Raw genomic sequence first — 22951 nt, forward strand, 5'->3', positions numbered from 1 at the left:
AGCTGTCTACGGCTGCATGGCTGCCAGCCTGGCCACCAGAGGCCACATGCGCAGCCAGGAGCAGGTGCGGACAAAAGTTAAGGAGCTGTGGCAGGCCTATGCCAGGGGTTCCCAACTAGGGGCTGACTCGGACACCTGCCCACATTATGAGACCCTGGACTGCATCCTGGGGAGTCATTGACTCTGGGGTAGAGGGCCCTGCCCCTGACACAGGGGAAGAGGAGGAGGACAGCCAGGAGCCGCAGGAGCCTGCAGGGAGTGTGCTCTGCACCCAGGACCCCCAAGCCATCCCAGAGAGTCCTTCAGCATTCTCATCTGAGGCTGGGGAGATCTTCATATGTGAGTGCCATCACTGTCCCCTTATGCAGGGTGGGGGGGGAGAGGGGGAGCCCAGGGACCGTGCGCGTGGGCCTTGCTACACAGAGTAGGCAGCAACCTGTGCATTTGCCATTCCAGCTGGGACATGTGGCCCCATTTGGGTGCCATGCAGGGGCCCTGGCCTGTTCCCAACATGCGTCTACACATGAAGGCACATGAGAGGCTCCTGACCCTGGGGAAAGACACTGCACACTGCCCTCCCTCCAGATACCCCCTCTACACAGAGGCAGGGCACATATCCCCTCCCCCCACTCCACACCACTCTATAGGCAACACAGGGGCTGGGATGCAGTCATAGAATCATAGGACTGGAAGGGACCTCGAGAGGTCATCGAGTCCAGCCCCCCGCCCTCAAGGCAGGACCAAGCTCCGTCTACACCATCCCTGACAGATGTCTATCCAACCTGTTCTTAAATATCTCCAGAGAGGGATATTCCACCACTTTAAGCCCATTACTCCTTGTCCTGTCCTCAGAAACCAAGAGGAACAAATTTTCTCCTTCCTCCTTGTGACACCCTTTTAGATATTTGAAAACCGCTATCATGTCCCCCATTAATCTTCTTTTTTCCCAAACTAAACAAGCCCAGTTCATGAAGCCTGGCTTCATAGGTCATGTTCTCTAGACCTTTAATCATTCTTGTCGCTCTTCTCTGTACCCTTTCCAATTTCTCCACATCTTTCTTGAAATGTGGCGCCCAGAACTGGACACAGTACTCCAGCTGAGGCCTAACTAGTGCAGAGTAGAGCGGCAGAATGACTTCACTAGTTTTGCTTACAACACACCTGTTGATACAACCTAGAATCATATTTGCTTTTTTTTGCAACAGCATCACACTGTTGACTCATATTCAACTTGTGGTCCACTATGACCCCTAGATCCCTTTCCACCATGCTCCTTCCTAGACAGTCGCTTCCCATCTTGTATGTATGGAACTGATTGTTCCTTCCTAAGTGGAGCACTTTGCATTTCTCTTTATTAAATTTCATCCTGTTTACCTCTGACCATTTCTCTAACTTGCTAAAGTCATTTTGAATTATGTCCCTATCCTCCAAGAAGTTGCAACCCCACCCAGTTTGGTATCATCTGCAAACTTAATAAGCGTACTCTCTATCCCAATATCTACATCATTGATGAAGATATTGAACAGTATGGGTCCCAAAACAGACCCTTGCGGAACTCCACTTGTTATCCCTTTCCAGCAGGATTTAGCACCGTTAACAACAACTCTCTGACTATGGTTATCCAGCCAATTATGCACCCACCTTATCGTGGCCCTATCTAAGTTATATTTGCCTAGTTTATAAATAAGAATATCATGTGAGACCGTATCAAATGCCTTACCTAGACTTTAGTATGACATCCACCGCTTCTTCCTTATCCACAAGGCTCATTATCCTATCAAAGAAAGCTATCAGATTGGTTTGACATGACTTGTTCTTCACAAATCCATGCTGGCTATTCCCTATCACTTTATTACCTTCCAAGTGTTTGCAAATGATTTCCTTAATTACCTGCTCCATTATCTTCCCTGGGACAGACGTTAAACTGACTGGTCTGTAGTTTCCTGGGTTGTTCTTATTCCCCTTTTTATAGATGGGCACAATATTTGCCCTTTTCCAGTCTTCTGGAATCTCCCCTGTCTTCCATGATTTTTTAAAGATCATAGCTAAAGGCTCAGATACCTCCTCTATCAGCTCCTTGAGTATCCTGGGATGCATTTCATCAGGACCTGGTGACTTGCTGACATCTAACTTTCCTAAGTGATTTTTAACTTGTTCTTTGTGTATCCTATCTTCTAAACTTACCCTCTCTCTGCTTGTATTCACTACAACCCTGAGCTTCCCTCCCCCTTCTTCCCCTTGCCTCCCCCTTTCATCTCTCTCCTCCCATGTTCTCCCCTCCCCTCTCCCACTCTCATTCCCCTCCTCCTCCACCCCAGTTATGTTAAATAAAGAGAGTTTTTCGTGGCAACACAGGTGTTTTTATTGTACATCAGGAAGGGGGGTTAGGGAGGGGAAAGGCCCAGGGCACCGAACCCCTTGATGACTGACTGCATCCAGGTCTGTGAGGTGGACGACTCTGCAGAGCACCACCCTGTTGATGGTCTTGACCACCTGCAGAGAAACACACAAAACTAAGGGTCACTGGGGTGCCTCGGTGGCTAGGAGTATTCGTTCTCCGCAACTGTCCCGTGCTCCACTCGCAGGAGCAACCCCTGCCACAATCCTGGCCACTGCGGGTGGTCTGTAGCGCGGCTGGGACAGACCGAGCCCTCCCGTAGAGGGCACTTACACCACCTCCCCCCGTTTTTCCTGGAGCAGCCCATCTCCTCCTTCCAGCCCCCCGTCCTGGCCCAGTGGCCAGTGACTGCCGTACTTGGATGAGCGCCGCTCTGATGGTGAATCTCCCCATGCCGAACTGGTTGCTGATGGATCAGTAGCTATCTGGCGTGGAGAGCTTCCAGAGGGTGATGGCCACCCGCTTGTGGAGGGGAATAGTGGGCCTCATGCGTGTGTCCTGTCCCTGCAGAGCAGGGGCGAGCCACTCGCAGAGCTCGAGGAAGGTGTCCTCCTTTATCCTGAAGTTCTGGGTCCACTGTTGGTCTCCCCAGCACTCCAGGATGATGTGGTCCCACCAGTTGCTACTGGTGTCCAGACGCCAGATGCGGCGGGGCAAGCTAGCGTCCAGCTGCTGCTCTTCCATGGCTCCGAGGGGGAAGGCAGGGGGAGGGCCAGGGGGCTGGCCTACAGCAGATGGTTCCAGTCAGCCTCCAGCAGTTGCTGCCAGGCTTGCAGCAACACATTCAATATGACCACCAGAGTGCCCAGGGGCAGCTCTGCCTCCATGGTGCCGAATGCTGTGGTGTCCCAAATGAGAACGACCAAAGCAGACAGAGAGGAAAATGCTTTGCTATCCCTCAGCGAGATAGGCAAGCAAGTGGGAAAGCTGAGAACCGGCTGTCCAGGGCGAGTACCTTTAAGCACAAGCCTCAGATAGTAGCCACACAAAGTAACTACTGACCTGATGCCCTGCTGGAACTGGTTTCAGCTGCCCTTAAATGTGATCCAGCATCCAATCAGTGTGGATGCACTATTTTGAAATAGCAAAATGCTATTTCAAAATAGATTTTGTGTCTAAATGCGTTATTTCGAATTAGCTTAATTTGAATTAACTATTTCAAATTAAGTTAATTCGAAATAGCGCTGTAGTATAGACATACCCCCACAGAGTTACTCATGCTACTGCTCAGGGCAGCTGAGGGAAAACTCAGAGCAGATCCGAAGATGCACAATGGTCAGCATTCCCACAATGCATTGCTCACCCTTTCGATTAAGGTTGCCTCCGTTGTGAACATGATCTGTCAAGAGATGGACCAACTGTGAACACCCTTTAGTGAGTTTTGTTTGGTCAAATTTTGGGTGTCAGCATATGTTTTGTCAACAAAACTTAATAGTGCAGACAAAGCCTGACAGAAGTGCTCTAGCCAATACAAATTTGAAGGGCTTCTCTGTATGTCCATATATGCCACTGTGCAAAAACCATTATACTACATTTTGCTTGTTGATTTATTTATTTTATATATAGCAAATCTCAGTTTGAAGTCTTGTTTTTGATTGTAATATTCTAGATTCAATATGAGTATGTCTACACTACAAAGTTAATTCGAACTAACAGCCGTTAGTTTGAATTAACTTTAATAGGGGCTACACATGCAAACTGCTAGTTTGAATTTAATTCGAAATAGAGGAGCGCTTAATTCGAACTAGGTAAACCTCATTCTAGGAGGAGTAACACCCAGTTCGAATTAAGTCATTCGAATTAAGGGCTGTGTAGCCACTTAATTCGAACTAGTGGGAGGCTAGCCCTTCCCAGGTTGCCCTGGTGGCCACTCTGGGACAAACCAGGGAAACTTTTCTGCCCCCCTCCCGGCCCCAGAGCCCTTAAAGGGGCACGGTCTGACTACAGTGCTTGTGCCAATTGCAAGCCTGCCAGCACCCAGCCAGCAGACCCTGCACCTGGCACAGCATGAGCCAGCCATCCACTGACACCCAGCCCTCCACCTCTTCCCAGGAACAGGCCTGGCGGCTCCCAGGAGCCTGCCCAGGGCTACAAGAGGCGGGTGCCCGCCTGGTCTAGTGCGGAGATTGTGGACCTCATCGAGGTTGGGGAGGAGGCCTCCAACGTCCATGATCTCCGCACTAGCCACAGGAACGCGGCTGTCTACAACCGCATGGCTGCCAGCCTGGCCACCAGAGGCCACATGCGGACCAAGGAGATGGTCCGCTGCATAATCAAGGACCTGCGGCAGGCCTACTCCAGGGCCTCCCAGCCAGGGGCCGACCTGGATGCATGCCCTCATTATGAGGCCCTGGATGGCATCCTGGGGGCTCACGCAGTCCATGTCCCCTGGGTGGTGATTGACCCTGGGGCAGAGGGACCCGTCCCTGACATGGAGGAGGAGGAGGAGGAGGAGGAGGAGGAGGAAGAGGATACCAAGAGCCAGGAGCCTGCAAGGACCCTGCCCAGGACCCAGAATCCCCGAGACATCCCACAGAGGACATTGGCTGTGTCGTCTGAAGCCAGGGAGGGCTCCACATGTGAGTGCCATCATGATCCCCTTATGTGTGTGTGTGTGTGGGGGGAATAGGGAGAGAGAAACCCCAGGGACCATGCGCCTGGGCCTTGCCCACCATGGAGCAGCAGCTGGGTGTCATGCAAGGGCCCTGGCCTATTCCCCACACGCCAACCTCGCCTTGCAGAGTGGGGCTGGGTTTCACTCACTGTGTCTCCAGGAAGAACTGACCACTGCTCTTGTTTCACCACAGCCGCAGCACCTGGGCTGCAACCACCCGGCCTGCAACAGCCACCCACACCCGGGCCAGTAGGTGCACCTGTAACCTGGAGGACTACCAGTGGAGGTACCTGCAGCTACTGGAGCATCAGTTCCGCAACCAGGACCACTGGGTCTGGGAGGACCTGTGGCTGCAGCAGTGGAGCTTGGAGGTGCTGGAGGAGCAGGGCTGTGCCCTCTGAGGCCACCTCCAGACCTTGGTGGATGGTTCCTGCCTCCTCCTGCTCCAGCCCCTGCGGCTGCCCCAGCTCTCGCTCATCCTCCCACCCCTGCTCCCCCTCCCGCTTCCTCCGCACCCCCGTCCCTCCTGCTCCACACCCACTCCCTGCCAACGCACCTGCACCTGCAGTGCTGTGAGACAGGAGAGCCAGCAGGACCCCCAACCCTGAGCTTTCCCTTCCCTTCCTCCCCCTCTTCCCCCTTCCGGCTTCCTCCTCCCAGGTTTCCCCCCCCTCCTACCCTCACCCCACCCTCCCCGCACCCCAGTTATGTACAATAAGGAGAGGGTTTTTTTTTGGCAAAACAGGTGTTCTTATTTTATATTAGGAAGGGGGGTTAGGGAGGAGAAAGGGGAGGAAGGGAAGGGTGGAAGAAGGCCCTAGAGGGGCATACAGGGAGAGTTCAGTCCTCCTCCACATGGAAGCTCTCCCGCAGGGTTTCCTGGATCTGGATGGCCCCCCTCTGGGCCTCCTGGACGGTGGCGGTGCTGGGCTGCACGTACTGGCCAGCCATCCAGTCAGCCTCAGCCATCCTAGCTGGCAGGAAAGCCTCCCCCTTCTGATCACATAAATTGTGCAGCACACAACATGCTGCCACCACAGGAGGGATATTGTGCTCGGCGAGGTCGAGGCGGGTGAGGAGGCATCTAAATCAGGCTTTCAGGCATCCAAAAGCCCCCTCGACCACAATGCGGGCCCTGGTGAGCCTGGCATTGAAGGCCTGCTGGGAGGGGTTGAGATGCCCCGTGTACGGCTTTATCAGCCAGGGCTGTAGGGGGTAGGCCGCATCCCCCACCAGGTAGACGGGCCTGTCCACGTCCCTGACCCTGATGTGGCGGTTGGGGAAGAAGGTCCCGGCGTGCAGCCTCCGGCACACGGAGGAGTTGCGGAACACCCTGGCATCGTGTGCCTTGCCGGACCAGCCCACATTAATGTCCATGAACTGGCCCCAGTGGTCAGACACGGACTGCAGGAGGACGGAGAAGTACCCCTTGCGGTTGGTGTACTGGGAGGCCTGGTGTTCTGGGGCATGGATGGGGATGTGCGTACTATCGATGGCCTCCCCGCAGTTGGGGAAGCCAAGGGCACCGAACCCTGGAGGTGGACCACCCTGCGGAGCAGCACCCTGTTGATGGCCTTGACCACCTGCAGAGAAACACACCAAACAGCGAATCACTGGGGCACCCGGGTGGCTGGTAGTGTTGGTTCCCTGGCACTTCCCCGTGCCCCACTCCCAGAAGCAACCTCCATGGGCGGTGTGTAGTATGGCCGGGGCACTTTTGCCTCCTCCCTCCCCCGTTTTCCCTGGGGTGGCCCATTCCCTCCTTGCAGCCTCCCTCGCCCCCAGCCCAGTGGCCAGTGAGTGCCGTACCTGCATGAGCACTGCTCCGACAGTGGATTTCCCCATGCCAAACTGGTTCCCGACGGATCAGTAGATGTCCAGCGTGGAGAGCTTCTACAGGGTGATGGGTACACGCTTCTGGAGGGAGATAGCGGGCCTCATGCGAGTGTCCCATCCCTGCAGAGCAGGGGCGAGCCACTCGCAGAGCTCCAGGAAGGTGTCCTTCTTCATCCTGAAGTTCTGGGTCCAATGTTGGTCTCCCCAGTGCTCCAGGATGATGCGGTCCCACCAGTCGCTGTTGGTGTCCACATGCCAGATAAGGCGGGGCACGCTGGCGTGCGGGCACTGCTATGGCTCCTCCACAACCCCTAGGGAGGCCAGGGGAAGAGGCAGAGGGATGTCGTGCACCAAATGGTGCCAGGCAGCCTCCAGCCATTGCTGGCAGGGTTGCAGCAGCAAGTCCAAAAACTGGAGCAGCATGCCCAGGGCAAGCTCTGGCTCCATGGTGCCAACTGCGGCAGCGTCCCCAATGGGAATCACTGATACAGGCAGGCAGAGAGGAAAACACTTTGCTGTCTCTCGGTGAGGTAGGCAAGCAAGCAGAAAAGCTGAGAACCAGCTGTCCGGGGGGGTCCCTGTAAGCACGAGCCTCAGACAGCCTCAGACAGCAGCCACACAAACCAACTACTGACCTGATGCCCTGACGGAACCGGTTTCAGCTGTCCTTAAATGCGACCCAGCATCCAATCAGTGTGGACACACTATTTCAAATTAGCAAAACGCTAATTCGAATTAGTTTTTGGGTCTAGATGTGTTATTTTGAACTAGCTTATTTCGAATTAACTAATTTGAAATAAGTTAGTTCCAATTAGCGCTGTAGTGTAGACATACCCTATTGGTGTTCAGAGATTTTTGCAATCAAAAGTTTTTCAGTCATAGTAATATGACTATTTTCTTCTAGCAGAGATACATGTACAGTAGCTTGCTTCAACATATATGGGTGAAATTTTAAATATCAAACAAATTCTTCCTTTTTTTCCTGAGTAAATTTAAAAGCATTCAATCATTTATAAAATAAAAGAATTTTTTTTTTTACTTTAATGTGAATTTTGCCTGAGTAAAAATAGCAGTATTAGGTCTCAGGATAATATTTCTGGAGAATTTATGTGAACTTTACTCTTTTCATTTATGCATAAATCCAGGAAGCAGATCCTCAAGTGATGTAAATCAATATTTCTCCATTAATTTGAATGTTAATTTACATCAGCTGAATATCTAGCCAGAGGGATATTTTGTATATTGGACAGTGTTGTAAAATCCTGTTTAACTGGTTAACTAATTAATTTGGGATAGGTGGGGGGCTGCTCCAGGCTGTCTGGAGTGGCCACCCCTGCCACGGATGGTGGCTGCTCTGTCTAGGCTGGAGTCCTCCTACCTATAGCACACCCAGGGTGGGCCTTGCGCGTATGTAGGTTACTTCGGCCAGGCTGGAGTGCCTCTGCTAGCAGTGGGCCCTGTGGGGATGGATCAGCCCTATGCTTGCAGCAGGTGGGGGGCTGCTCCAGCCCACACTGGTTAACCGGTTAACCATTCACAGCTCTAATATCCAGTTCAAATACAAAGATAAAGTAGTAATCGTGCAATTAGGGTATAAACTTGCATGGCTGTAGGAAACAGGAAATAATTATTTTCCTTCCTCTTTCATACTCCAAGCACACACACTGCATTGCACAATGGGCTAGGCCATATTAAAGCAGATTTTTAGCTTCCTTTTGAAGTATTCACTTACAAGCCCAGGACAACAATAGTATAACAGAATAGATGGATGAATATTTTGATCTGGTATAGCAACTCACTTCTATCTTCCTCAGGAGAAAAATGATGATTCATAGTAAAGTGATGTTTACTTAGAGATGGAAAGGAATATACAACATTTAATAGGGGCATGAGAAAAGGACTTTCACTTTTGAAACAATGATTGTTCTGGTAATTTATATGTAAATAGCTGTTTTTTTCTAGGACATCGGGTGAATGGTGTTCAATGACTGGCACATTATGTACTGTGAGTCATCCTTGAAATAGAATTTGATTAAGTCACATGTATTGATATGAATTGATTCCTGTGCTGGAGTCACTCCACAAATGAGAAATTGATACGGTAATGGTCAGGTCAAGTATATAAGGCTGAATCACAACTACAAAATTAAGTTGACCTAAGTTGGTTGATGTACAGCCACCATAGTAATTGAATCGGTTTTACACATCCATGTCCTTGTGTTGGGATATTCCTCCTCACCGGGATTGCTTGCACTGATTTAACTATCAGTTTAGATTTTTTTGGATGGTTTCTGAAAGGCAGGAACAGTCAATGGAAACATCACAGTTTCTATACAGTCACTGCATCAATCTAACTACATTTATTGATGTGTTATGCATCTCATGGAGATAGAATTAAAGTTGGTGAAGTACATTTTTGGGAGCTACATTTTAAGGTAGACTCTTAGGGTGTGTCTAGACTACAGAGTTTTGTCGACAAAAGTGGACTTTTGTCGACAAAACTATACCTGCGTCTACACTACCGCTGAGTTCTGTCGACATAACGTCGACAGAACTCAGCAGTTTTGTCGACGCTGGTAAACCTCATTTTACGAGGCATAACACCTTCTGTCGACAGAGTTCTGTTGACAGAAGGGCTGTGTCCAGACTCAGGGGTTTTTTCGAAAAAAGTAGCCTTTTTTCGAAAAAACTTCCCCTGCGTCCAGACTCAAGCCGCGTTCTTTCGAAATTAATTCGAAAGAACGCAGCTTTTCTTTCGATGGCGGTAAACCTCATTTCACGAGGAAGAACGCCTTCTTTCGAAAGTTCCTCTTTCGAAAGAAGGCGTTCTTCAATGTAAATAGGGCTTCTTCAAAAGAGAGCATCCAGACTCACTGGATGCTTTCTTTAGAAAAAGCAAGCCACTTTTTCGAAATTTCTCCGTGCAGTCTAGACGCTCTCTTTCGAAAGAGGCTCTTTCGAAAGATGCTTTCGAAAGAGCCTCTTTCGAAAGAAGCCTGCAGTCTAGACATAGCCAAGGTGTTATTGCATGTAGGGTTGTGTCTAGACTACAGGGTTTTGTCGACAAAGCAGCTTGCTTTGTCGACAGGACTCAATGTGGTCTGGACGCTCTTTGTCGACAGAAGTTTTGTCGACAGATACAGTCGACAAAACTTCTGTATACAAAACCCGGTAGTCTAGACGTACCCTTAGGGTGTGTCTAGACTACAGGGTTTTGTTGACAAAAGTGGACTTTTGTCGACAAAACTATACCTGCTTCCACACTACCGCTGAGTTCTGTTGACATAACGTCGACAGAACTCAGCAGTTTTGTCGACGTATGTAAACCTCATTCTACGAGGAATAACTCCTTTGTTGACGTAGTTCTGTGGACGCAGGGGAAAAGTTATGTCGACATAAAAGGCTTCCAGGGAGAACCCCTGGTGGACACTCCTGCCACAGCTTGCAACTCTATTGTTCCTGCCTGTAGCCATCTTTAAAAGGCACAGGCACCCAGGAGCAGCACTCTGGCAGCAAGCGAGCTCCAGAGCAGATCAGAACTGTACTGCTCAATTGTGGGTGAGCTATGTCAGAGGGACCAGCCCCCCCCAAACCCCTCCAGCCCTTCCAGGGAATCATCCCCCTGGGAACCCCGGGGCTCGAAGCCCCGGGCACCCTCCTGGTCAGGACCGGAGATAAAAGCCCTCCTGGGCCTCTGGGCTGAGGAAGAGTCCCTCCAGGCCATGCACTCCACCAAGAGGTGGAATGCCAACATCTTTGCCAGAATGGCAGAAGACCTGGCCAAACAAGGCCACCATCCCCGCACACTGGAGCAGGTTAGAGCGAAAGTTAAGGAGCTGAGGCAGGGGTATGTCTGGGCCCATGAGCAGAGCTCCCGCTCTGGGGAAAAACTGTACTCCTGTGAGTACTACAAGTACCTGGACAGGATCCTGGGGGCAGGGGATCTTCTGCCTCCTGAAAGACTGGTGGAATCTGGGCTCGAGACCCCGGTTGTACAGCAGCCGGAACACCTGCTGGGGGACCAGGAGCTCCAGGAGGAGGAAGATGAGGAGGACGGCACCCAGAGCACCCAGGAGCCAGGCCTCGAGACACAGGAGGCCTCCCAGACCACCTCAGACACCAGGGAGGGAACATCAGGTGAGTGCTGGGAGGGTCCAACACACACAGGGCAGGGCAGGGCAGGGCAGGGCAGGCGGGAGCAAAGGGGATGGTGCAGTGCTCTAACATGTCATGCTGAGCAAGGGCCGGGGGGAGGGAGAGGGCACACCGATGGCTGCCCTCAGGGAGCCCCCTACATCCACACGGCTGCTAGGCACCGCTTGTTCCTGCAGGCAGGGATGCCACATGCAGGCATGGGCTGGAGACGCTGGGACAGCCTCACAGCTGCAGGCCTCTCAGCACTCAGTGGGAACCCCGACCATGGCCCAACACTCATCCGTGTTGCTCAGCCATGGGGGATGCGTGGGAGCAGGGGGGTATGACAGCGGCCTGCACACTGCCTGGGCCAGGCCGCACCATGCCTTACTGAGACACACATGAGCAGCCTCTGACCCTAGCACAGGCACTGCCTGCTGACAAGAAGGAGGGCATGTCCTCTCAGGGAAAGGGTGAGCATGCATGACTGACGACTTTTCCCTCTTGTCCTCCACAGCCGGACCAGCTGACCAGGAGGGGGTCGCCCCACCTGCCCAACCACCCAGACAGCCACAGGGCACCCGTAGGCACTGGCGCACCTATCTAGAGCTGATGCGCCAGCACACTGGAGTCCTTCACGAGATGAAGGACTCCATGGAAAGGAGGCTGGAGGCAGATGCCGAGTGGCGCTGGCAGTTGCTGCTAGAATTTAGGCAGCAGCGCAGGGACATCTGTGCTGCCATCCAGGGGGCCATGGCCTTCCCTGGTCCTTTGCCTGCTCCTGCCCCTCCTCCTCAGCCTGCCCCTCCTCTGCCCCTGCCCCCTCCTCAGCCCCAGCCCCAGCCCCAGCCCCACCTCCTGCTCAGCCCCCTTCTGTGGCATCCCGCACGTGCAGCCGGGCGCGACAAGGCCTCCAGAGCCAAAACAGCAGGAGCTCGGCCTCCAGGCACCCCCTTAGCCCTGAGCCTCTCTCCCCCCTTCCACGTTCACATTCCCCCTTCCCACCAGTGACACAAACTGAGAGAAGCATTTTTTTAAGCACTTTATTTTCTAAAGCAAACATTTTTATTTTTTCTCTGAATCCAAGAGTTATTTATTTTCAATTGTTACAAAAAAACAGTTAAATAAAGTGTACTGTATTTTTCAACATCACCTGTCTCCATTCTCAGTGAGTGGGGACTGAGTAGAATGGGTGAATGCGGGGCAGGGAGGAGTTGCAGGGAGGAAGGCACCAGGGGTATGGGGCAATCCCACATGTGGAAGGCTCTGGGGACAATCAGGGGCCTCCCTGTGAGAATTGCTTCCTCAGGGCTTCCCGAATGTGCAGGCCCAGCTGGTGGGCTTGCCGGGTGGCAGCTGTCCGGGGCTGCCCAAACTGCCTCCCCTCCATCTCCATCTGTGTCCTCCACGCAGGGAGAAAGGCCTCCCCTTTCCTCTCTATGAGGTTGTGCAGCACACAGCATGCTGCAACCACATCAGGGATGTTGTGTTCCCCCATGTCCAGCCGCGTCAGCAGGCACCTAAACCTGCCCTTCAAACGGCCGAAGGCGCATTCCACCTGGAAGCGAGCCCTATTCAGGCGGGAGTTGAACAGTTCCCTGCTCGCGTCCAGGTGGCCGGTGTAGGGCTTCATAAGCCAGGGCATAAGGGGATAGGCCGCATCGGCCACGATGCACGTAGGCATCTGCACATCCCCAACACCCAGGTTCCTCTCTGGGAAGAATGCCCCAGTCTGAAGCCTGTGGTACAGGTAGGAGTTCCTGAACACACGGGCATCGTGTGCCCAGCCTCACCACCCGACACAAACATCCGTGAACTGTCCTCTGTGGTCGACCAGAGCCTGCAGCACCATAGAGAAGGAGCCCTTCCTATTGATATACTGTGCCGCTCGATGGGGCAGGGCACGGATAGGGATGTGGGTCCCGTCCAGTTCTCCACCACAGTTTGGGAACCCCAGCCCCGCAAATCCAGCCAGGATGGTCTGCAGGTGTCCGAGGCGAACAGTCCTGTGGAGCAGCTCTGCATTGATGGCCGTCACCACCTGCAGAATGGGAGAAATAGAAACACACAGCACAGGACTTTAGAGGGATTGGCTCACCTGATGAGAAGTGCTCCCTCACTTTGTCCCCTAGACAATCCCTTCCCTGGCCCTGCACCATGGCAGGGGGAGGCTGAGAGGGCTTCTGCCTGTGCCACCCTATCCCCAATTCCCTGTGCCTGGTCCTGACTGCCCCCTGGACTGTCCCCCAAGAGTGACTTACCTCCATCAAGACGGCCCCAATGGTAGACTGCCCCACAGAGCGGTAGCTGTCGGGAGTGGCCAGCTTCCAGAGCGCAATGGCAACGTGCTTCTCCATTGGGATGGCAGGCCGCAAGTGGGTGTCCTGGTGTTGCAGGACAGGGGCGAGCCAGGTACAGAGCTCCCGGAAGGTGGCCTTCCACATCCGGAAGTTTCTGAGCCACTGATCGTCGTCCCACTGCTGCAGCACTAGCCAGTCCCACCAGTCTGAAATGGTGTCCAGACTCCAAACCCGCCTCTCCAGGAAAAAGTTGGGGGGCAAGGGCAGCAGGGCTGCAGCTGGATCCTTAGCGAGGGGCTCAAAGCTGGCCTCAGGATCCAGCTCTTCTGCAAAGGTCAGCATGCTCTCCTGAGCATGAAGCAGAGCTTCCAGCAGCACGGTGTGGGGCCATCGCCTGCCCAGGGGCAGCTCAGGGTCCATGCCCAAAGAAGCCAAAATAACACACAAACAAAAGACCAAAACAAACAAACGCACACAAGAAGAAAAATACAAACAAACAAAACACCCCCAAAAGTCTAAACCCAAGCAAGCAAGCAAACACACACAGAAGCAAACAAACACACAAACAAACAAACAAACAAACAAACAAACCAGATAATACACAGCTGTGGTGTCCGACAAAGCAAGGCAACCAGAGCCAGGAAAACTGCAGCAGCTTTGCTTTCCCTGTAAAGGTTGGCAAGCTAGAAGCAGGAGCAGAGCAACGGCTGTCCAGGAGTATCCCTTTAAGCATGCGTCTCTGCAGAGAGCATGCAGCAGTGCCAGGGCTTTATGGCTGCCCCTGTGACCTTTCAGAAGCACTTCCGGGTGCCTTCTTCTGTCAACAGAGCGTCCTGCAGTCTGGACGCTCTTATGTCGACAAAGCTGATCGCTTTGTCGACAAAGCGATGTAGTCTGGTCACTCTATGTCGACATAAGTTTTGTCGACAGATTCTGTCGACAAAACTTATGTCGACGTTAGCCTGTAGTCTAGACGTACCCCTAGTGTTTAAATGATGCTTCTTTTTTTTTGCCAGCTTGAGGGAAATTTGGTTTGAAGTTCTAAGCGTAATTAGGCCTTTTGAGTACTGGCTGGTGTTGAGCACAATAGCTCTCAATAAGGGTAGCTGACGTTTTGCTTAGTGAATAGCTTGCTGGACAGAGAAAGAATAAAGAACTACATTACCACCGTTCACTCTTTCAGTCTCATTTGTAGATTTGTTGAATTAATTTAGACGCTAAGTATAGAAGAGAAAATCAAGAAACTTCTTCATTGATACTTGGATGCAAAAAGGACCTGATCTAGCATCTATAAAAGTTAATGGAAAGTCTCTCATTGACTTCAATGGGATGTAGCTCAGATGCATAGAGAATTATATTTGAAAACCTTGTATAGATACTGAACAGGGAATACACTCAATTACCAACCCTTTCTCCTAGATTCAGTACCCTACTCCATCATTTTCTCAGTCCTAAAGATATTATGGAAGAAGATCATGTACTGACACAAGCATCTGCTATCCTTGTGATGCAAATAAAGCTCAATTCCCTAACATGCTGAGCTTTCTGCCCTCATCAAGCAAGATATATAAGCACATTCTTAATTTTAAAGCACATGAGTAATCCAATGGGTTTGTTCTAATCTCCATTTGAATTGAAAAAAGTGAGCAAAATTAAATCATTTGTGGGAGGTAGGCAAGTCGTGGGGAAGTACTTTTCAGCATTTATGGAAATTTTCAGATGTTGTTTTTGTGCCTGGAAAATTGAGAAGTGCTTTTCTGATGACCTTCAAATATTTAACATGCAGTCAGAATTAGTGTCCTTTGATGTGTTTTGAAGAAATGGAGTTTACAAATAATAAATCTACATGAAATGAACATATTATACTGTATTATTTCTCACTATCTTTTTAAAACAATGAATTCTATGCTAAGTTCTGCTCTTCTTGAAGTTAGTGAGAATTTTGCAACCATAATGCCAAAAGGACCTGAACTTGTTATTGAGTGCATATATCTGGATCATGGAACACTGAAAAAATTAGCATTTAAAAATCCCCTACTATACAATTCATAGAGTTCTAGTGACTATATTTAAGCATTTATTTGAATCTCAGATAGCAAATTCAAATAAATGAACATATGGCATCCAATTCTGTTCCCAATTACATCAATAGAAAATTTGCCATTGACTTGATGTCATGAACATCACTCCACTGAACATGATACCTAGACAATAATACAATTAGAGTTGTTTGAAAGGCATTATTTTTATTTTTTCTTATTTAAAAAGCAATACATCAAAATTATATTAATAGAAAAGGTGTTATTCAGAATCAAGGCATTGATTTTAAATCCAACTGAAGCTAGGGGTCCAGAGTATCTGTCAGTAAAAACCTAGGTAAATTTACAATAAAACAAACAAAGGCTTTTGAGTTGCTCCAGATTTATGCTGATATAATTGAGACCAGAATCTGGCTCAGGCAATTTAAATATACTGCCTCAAATCACTATAACTCAGTAACATTGCAGATATAGTAACGCACTAAAGTGAACACCATGCAGTATAATAATACATATAGAAGGCATGAATGATCATTTCTATTGGTGTCATAATATAGAATTTCCTGGCTTGTGCAATCAAACCATCAGCTATAAGTTTACAATAACATAGAGTATTGCCTTTGTAATATTATATTTACTCTGTTCTTGTGTCTTATTCAGGACTGTTCTGATCACAAAATGTTAAATATATATGGCCTAACAATACAATAAATCCATCAATATCAATTGTAACATTTTTTACTTATATTCTTTATATTATATTTTGCATTGAATTTAAGTATTCATATGAAAGATCTGGAAGGCTCTTATTTAGCCACAAAACAAATTCATCACAGACTCTCATTACAAACTCTTGACTTCTTCACAAATATGTCAGTTTTGTTCAGGAGGAAATGTGAGGATATTCATGGAATACTAGAACTGGACCCTATTAGTACTCTATCTAGTAAGGTCCATGGGTTTCTTTGCTAATCCAAAGAAAGCACAGACCACAGCTAACACACAGTTTTTGGATCCATTATCCAGGCTTTATTAATACAGGTGAAGAATGTTATATCTTGGAGAAGTTGTGGGTGGGTAGCCCCAGTAGTAACTGAACAGCCTGAGCACTGGTCCCGGGGGTGACAGGAGCAGCAGTGGGTGACAGGCCCCAAGGGCAGTTGGAACAGTGACTCTGAGCAGCTGGTGATGCTGGCTCCTTCCCCTCCTCCAGCAAAGATTTAGTCTATGGTATATGGTAAAAGTCACAGATAGTAACAGACATTAATTTTTGTTTATTGCCCATGTCATAGTGTCTCTGACTTTTACTAAAATACCCAGAATGCAATTGTAGCTTCACCAATCAACTCTGTGATTGTATTGATTTCTAGTTCATGTCAGCATAGACCTTCTCTTATTAGATAATTGTGCATGCTATTCCGCTTTGAAATTTGTTGTGTCCTTTTTCACATGTTGCTCTGAAACATTTCAATAGGAATAATAATGAATAACTATGGTTTATGTAATGCTTTCCATCCATATTTCGCAAAGAGTTATAAAGAGTCAGTAAGGGTATGTCTACACTACCCTCCTAGTTCGAACTAGGAGGGTAATGTAGGCATACCGCACTTGCAAATGAAGCCCGGGATTTGAATTTCCCGGGCTTCATTTGCATAAGCGGGGCGCCGCCATTTTTAAAACCCCGCTCGTTCGAACCCCGTGCAGCGCGGCTACACGGGGCACGAACTAGGTAGTTCGAACTAGGCTTCCTAGTTCGAACTACCGTTACTCCTCGTGGAATGAGGAGTAACAGTAGTTCGAACTAGGAAGCCTAGTTCGAACTACCTAGTTCGTGCCCCGTATAGCCGCGCTGCACGGGGTTCGAACGAGCGGGGTTTTAAAAATGGCGGCGCCCCGCTTATGCAAATGAAGCCCGGGAAATTCAAATCCCGGGCTTCATTTGCAAGTGCGGTATGCCTACATTACCCCGCTAGTTCAAACTAGCGGGGTAGCGTAGACATACCCTAAAAGACAACTGAGTCATTTTGCTCAGCCTATCATCCTGCAGTGTGAAATATAAAACCACTTAGCATGAATAAATGTGGAATGGATTTGAATTTTTTTTCTTGATAATTGTGTTAAAATTACATTCTAATATATTTCATAGTAACTATAAGAAGTTCTCAGCATGTCTTGACTTGTCAAATTGCCAGGCTGAGCAAAACAGTATATATATATATATACTTCATACTGTGAACTTTAATAAACTACAAATAAATAATAGCTCTTGTGTAAGTCCTTGCACCCTAATGCTCACAAAGGCTTTTGTAAAATGTACAAACTATGCTTCTGTATTTGTTTAAGCATTTGATGGCACCTATTGCCATGACAGCAGTGTTCTTCACACCATACTTGAAAAACCATCCATTCCACTATACGAAGGATTCTCACCTTGGTATTGTAGAAATCCATGAGGTGCCTGAGTAAAACCAGATGAATGTAGTCCTTGGTAGACTGAGGAGATTACACAAAGTTTCTCTGACAATTCCCTGATGCTAGTCGGGAAAGTTCACTTCCAGAAAACAAAATAAAAGTGACCCAGAACATTTTAACCACTATGATAATATAACAAGATTGAGTGTGGTTGCTAGAAGTGATCTCTCAAATAGATGCTTTCTTTACCCCTTAGGAAGCAGAATTAATTTTTCAGTTTGGAATTTGGCTAGAACACTAATACTAAGGCCCCCGCTCTTAGAATAAGTGTTATGAGAACTCAAATAAACTATGGTCAGATAAATGGTCAGGACCCTGTTCAGAAGACAGGATTTCCTGCCGAACAGAAGCCCATACCACCACATTCAGATACTGAATCAATATCAACACAGAGAGAAAAATATCATTACAAAAAACTTCATTTCTTCTTACTGTAGCACCTTGATTTTGTCTTTTAAGACCTTACATCAGTGTGCCATCATGGTCCTGCTTAGTCTCTGAGATCTAACAGGGTCATAACTGATTGAGGCATACCTGCCAATGAGGAATGGTATGAAGCAACATTGTCTCACAGAAATAATGTTTAATGGGTCACATTGTCCCCAAGTTTTTTCTCTCCTGTATAAAATAGTCTGGACACACCTATGTGCAACTGGTCATTTTGGAAAGCGGCTGCCCTGTCAGATAATAGATATATAACATAATTTCTTCATACTTTGTGCACTAGAGGAAAGCCAGCATGTACATGGGACATTAATGGTGCATAATCCTTATGCTAACCCAGAGGTAAATTTTGGTCAGAGAAACAGAGCAAAAAGGACATGTGCTGCATGCATGATGTGTACAAATGTATCCTGTACATTTTTGTTAGCTATCTGTGATAATATTGTGAATACATCTATCCATATATTTTAGAAATGTGCATCTATTTTCCTGTCTGTCTATGAGTCTGTTTGTTCAAGTACTCCTCCTAAATGGTAAGAGCTAAGAGCACCAAGTTTGGTATGTAGCTTCCTCATATTCTAACTTAAAGCAAAGTCTGGGTTTGGCTGTGCTAGGAGAATGGGAAGTGCCAGGATTGGGATTATTTCCATAACATGGAAAGAGAGGGGGCAAAGAGGGTAGGGATGTGATGCTGAGAGTGGCTACTGGGAGCAGTGAGTGCAGGGGAAAATATTCAGGAGTTTGACCACTGGGAGTGGCTGTACCATCAAGAGAATGGTCAGTGGGGCTGAGGTTTGCCATTTTTCCTGTCACCAGATCGGGTAAGTAGTCTCCTACCCCAAACCATTCCCCCACCCCCTGGACCTTGGCCTCAGTACCTGGGTGGGGGAGAGGCCCCTGTGGGGGCTGTGGGGAGAGAGAAGGCCCCTGCCAGCTAGAAGAGGGGGAGGGAGAGAGAGAGAGCCACCAGATGGGACCACCAACCCTGAGCCCCCCTTCTCAACCCTGCACCCTGACTCCTGCACCCCCTATGTTCCCAACCTCCTGCCCCACCTCGCCCCCCATCCCCAAGCTCCTGCCCTGACTCCTGCACGCCCCCACATAGCCAGTCTTCTAGTCACATATATTTTTATTGATATCAAAGCATAACATTTAAATAGAGAGTAATTTGATACTAATTTGTTTTCTAGTTGCTTTTCCTAAATTCATTATTCTTAGGTATTTGTGCAGGAAGTTTGAATTGTCTATTATAACCCTTTTCCTTAGCTTTCTGCTTTTTCCCTGCATATCCTTTTTCATAATCCTATTTGTAATGTTATCTTTCTCATAACAGAGATGGAGATTTTAGATTCAGATCTTGCTATCTAAAGGTCACAATGGATGTGACTTCTTGTCTACAACTCACACCTTCTTCAAAGGGGAGGGAGGAATGAACAGACTTTTTTGTGGCTCTGTACTGCTTCAAATAAAGAGTAAGTAAATATGAAAGAGCCTGCCTCAAAGAATTGACAGGAGAACATAATTGTAGCTTTCTTTCCATTAACTTAGTGTCTTCAGGCAGGTTGAAGGGCAGCTTTCCTCCAAATAAAATAGCAGAACAAGGGCAATATCGATGACAGAGAACAGGAATTTTTGTGTGCAACTATTGCTGGGAACAGACATATCTGCTTTAGAGAGATAAGTTAAGTTTGTTGACTTTAAAGTCTCTGCATTTAAAATTTCCCATTTTTTAAATGGTGGGGAAACCTAAAGAAAAATGCATGGTGTTTTAATACATTACCTTTTCTTCTTAAGGGGCTGCTAGGAGCTTATGAAAACTGCAGTTAAAACTATATACTTGTATTCTGAACCTTTCTAGTGGAACAAAGGGTAATGGCTATGTATCATTCTCTTCAAACTAGCTTTGTGGTAGCACTAGGATTGAAGTTATTGATATAATAAAACATCTCATTCCACTAAATGACTGAAATTTATTCAGCACATGCAAACTGAGAACAAGAATCCTGCCTAAGTGTGCAGTGTTATCCTTGACTCTACCTTCATGATCACAAAATTAGAGGTGAATCTGAGTTAGTGCATCTGTTTCTAGCAACCTTAATGTATAAATTACAATCTTATTCACTCTCATTTGCCAACATATAATTTTACATCTCCTGTGCAAATAGCCTCTAGATTTGGCCCACTCAGCAAGCCTAAGCCAGTGTAATTTACATGCCAAGAAGCCAGAAGAGAGGAAAACACTTCTAGCCACAGATGTAATTAGATCTCACCCCATTCTTCAATTTACATCCTCTTTTAATCTATGGTTTATAAATTACACCAGTTTAGACCCCCAAAGAACCAGAAAGCCACCAGGTCCAGAAGTGGTATGTAAGGATCAGTGCACAGGGAAGGAAGAAGGTAAATTACAGTTTGGTAAATTGATGAGAGTGAAAAGGAATTCTTGATTTTTAAATTTTCTTATTATATACTGAGGGCACCAGAAAATGTAGATGGGGCCATGATAAGCTACAGGCATCTGTGACTTCCCTGACCAAAGTAGCTGTGTAGGTGGCAAAAGCCCCTAGCATAGACAGTTATGCTGACAAACTGATTTTTTTTTACCAGTCTAGCTTGTTTGCTCAGGATATGAAATAAGCTACGCCAATCAAAGCTTCTTTTGTAGGTCTAAGTGTTTCATGATTTTGACACAACGTAAACAGATTAGAAGATTTAGTGCTAAGTCGCATCTACGATTAATGATTTTAAAAATTAAAAAAAAATGCTCACTATTATAATGTCATTTCATGTTAATAATAGTAACACATAATTATAGTATTCTATACAGTGCTTTTTTTGTGATGGTACTGCCCAGTATGCAGTACCAGCACCTCCAGATGCAGTACCGGCACCTCCAGTCAGAGCTCAACAACTTTTCCCCTGGGGTACCGGCACCTTCTTCTTCTTCTTTTTTTTAAACAAAAAAAGCACTGATTCTATATAATATTACTAGAAGATTTACCTGGCATTGCTTGGCTCCTTAACTCAAATAAGTTTTCTTTTTCTTCATTTAAATCATTGTTCTGGAATGGGGCTGGCAATTAGTGGTTCAGTATGCAGGCTGTCCTGAGGTGAGATGACAACTCCATCCCTCTGTCACTGCAGGAGCTTAGGGCCAGGTGAGAACCTGTTCATGGCCTCTGTAGCTGCAGTGGGCACAGCCGGGGGAGGAGTGTAGTAAAATTTAAAAATCTGTAACAAAAAACTGTTTTTGAAACTTTTTTCCAGAATTTCCATTTTTACAGGAAATTTCAAAGATATTTAGTTTTGTTCTAATCTGGAATGAAAATCAACTCTTAAATGTCCATTTCCCATAAAACAAATTCCAAGTTTCAATCATCTCCACTTGAGAGCATGGAGAAGCTGTCAGGCTAACAGGTATGGTCAGAAAGATCCTCATAGGAGAGGTAAATTTGTCTTTTTCTTTTTTGCAATAAACAAAGGGGAATGAACCTGGATTTTAAAAAAATGTTCAGGTAATCTCTGTTTTTAATTATTACTTTTAAGAAACCTACTGTGAATTTTGTGCAGAGGAATCCGAAAGAGACAAGATTCTCTCAAGCTCCAGAAGGAAGTACTGATGAGCCTAATCGTCCACTTATGATCTTCGTTAGATGTGGCTTAGGAGAAAAAGTGTTTGAAAAGGGCTGTTTCAGACAAATTCAGGTGAGAGTCTGAAAGTCCAAAGAGGTGGTATGTGGGAATATGAATAACATGGCTCCCTGCTGAAGGGTGGAAAGTATGGGCACCATGTTCTTATCTCATTTTCCCTGTGTTCACAAACCATAGCAAAACAATTATTAAAGATGTATTTGTCCTTTCCTCTTTCTACTTTGTGTGTAACATGTCTTGTGATAGAGTGGCGAAAATGAATAACAGCGTGAAAAGATAACACTGATCATATACCTAACTTTTGTATTTTTACCTCATTTAAAAATTATAGACATGCATCCTCATTGACATCAATATCTAAATTCATACACCACAAAGCAGAAATGATACACGAGGAAGAATAACTTTGTGATTTCCTCTGTTCTGTGTGTTAAATTTGCAAAAATAGTTTGCTGTCATTTTTCTATAATTTCTTTTTAAAACCCTCCAGACTACAAGAAGTTAATGGAAATATAGTGGAGAGTAAACTATAACAACAGTAACAACAAAAGCAAAGCATTAAAACACAAATAGAAATAAATTTGATAAATGAATAGCAGTAGTGAAAACCGAGTATTAATAAGATTAATTTTATCATTACATGAATGTCAAGGGCTGTTATGTTTTTGCCTGTGCTAATCTAGTGTTCTAACGTAAGACTCAGAAGAACACTAAGTGCTGATGGATGAAGTTTAACTAACTGACTTAAAAAAATAAAGGAAATTAATGGATAGCAATGTAGTCAAATGAGACCACCAACCATTAGGAACTCCATATGAAAACAAATCTGAGCCAAAATTTTAAGAGGATAAGTTTGCATACTTTTTCTTTTTAGGCACCTCCCCATTTCTGGTGCCAAATTTTGCACTAACACCAGTTGACCTTGTACAAATGTAATTGAGGACTCACTTTGATACCTGGCTTCAATTTCCAAACAGATGCAGAAGTGCCAAAAGTAAACAACAGAAGTTTTTCTCTTCCAGCCTCTCTAGAAGCACTAGAAATCCAATGAGAGAATACTTCT

At 47.1% G+C, this 22951-nt stretch overlaps 1 long non-coding RNA gene across 1 annotated transcript in view; it reads left to right on the forward strand.

Annotated features, from left to right (window-relative positions):
- Nucleotides 1–21237: 21237 nt before the first annotated feature.
- LOC142830499 (uncharacterized) overlaps nt 21238–22951 on the forward strand; it is a 120635-nt gene continuing 118921 nt past the window's right edge. The window contains exon 1 of the long non-coding RNA XR_012905794.1: nt 21238–21942. This is a non-coding gene — a long non-coding RNA (uncharacterized LOC142830499). The remainder of the gene's footprint in view (nt 21943–22951) is intronic.

This window comes from Pelodiscus sinensis, chromosome 8 (genome assembly GCF_049634645.1).
Source record: "Pelodiscus sinensis isolate JC-2024 chromosome 8, ASM4963464v1, whole genome shotgun sequence".
Classification (NCBI taxonomy): domain Eukaryota; kingdom Metazoa; phylum Chordata; order Testudines; family Trionychidae; genus Pelodiscus; species Pelodiscus sinensis.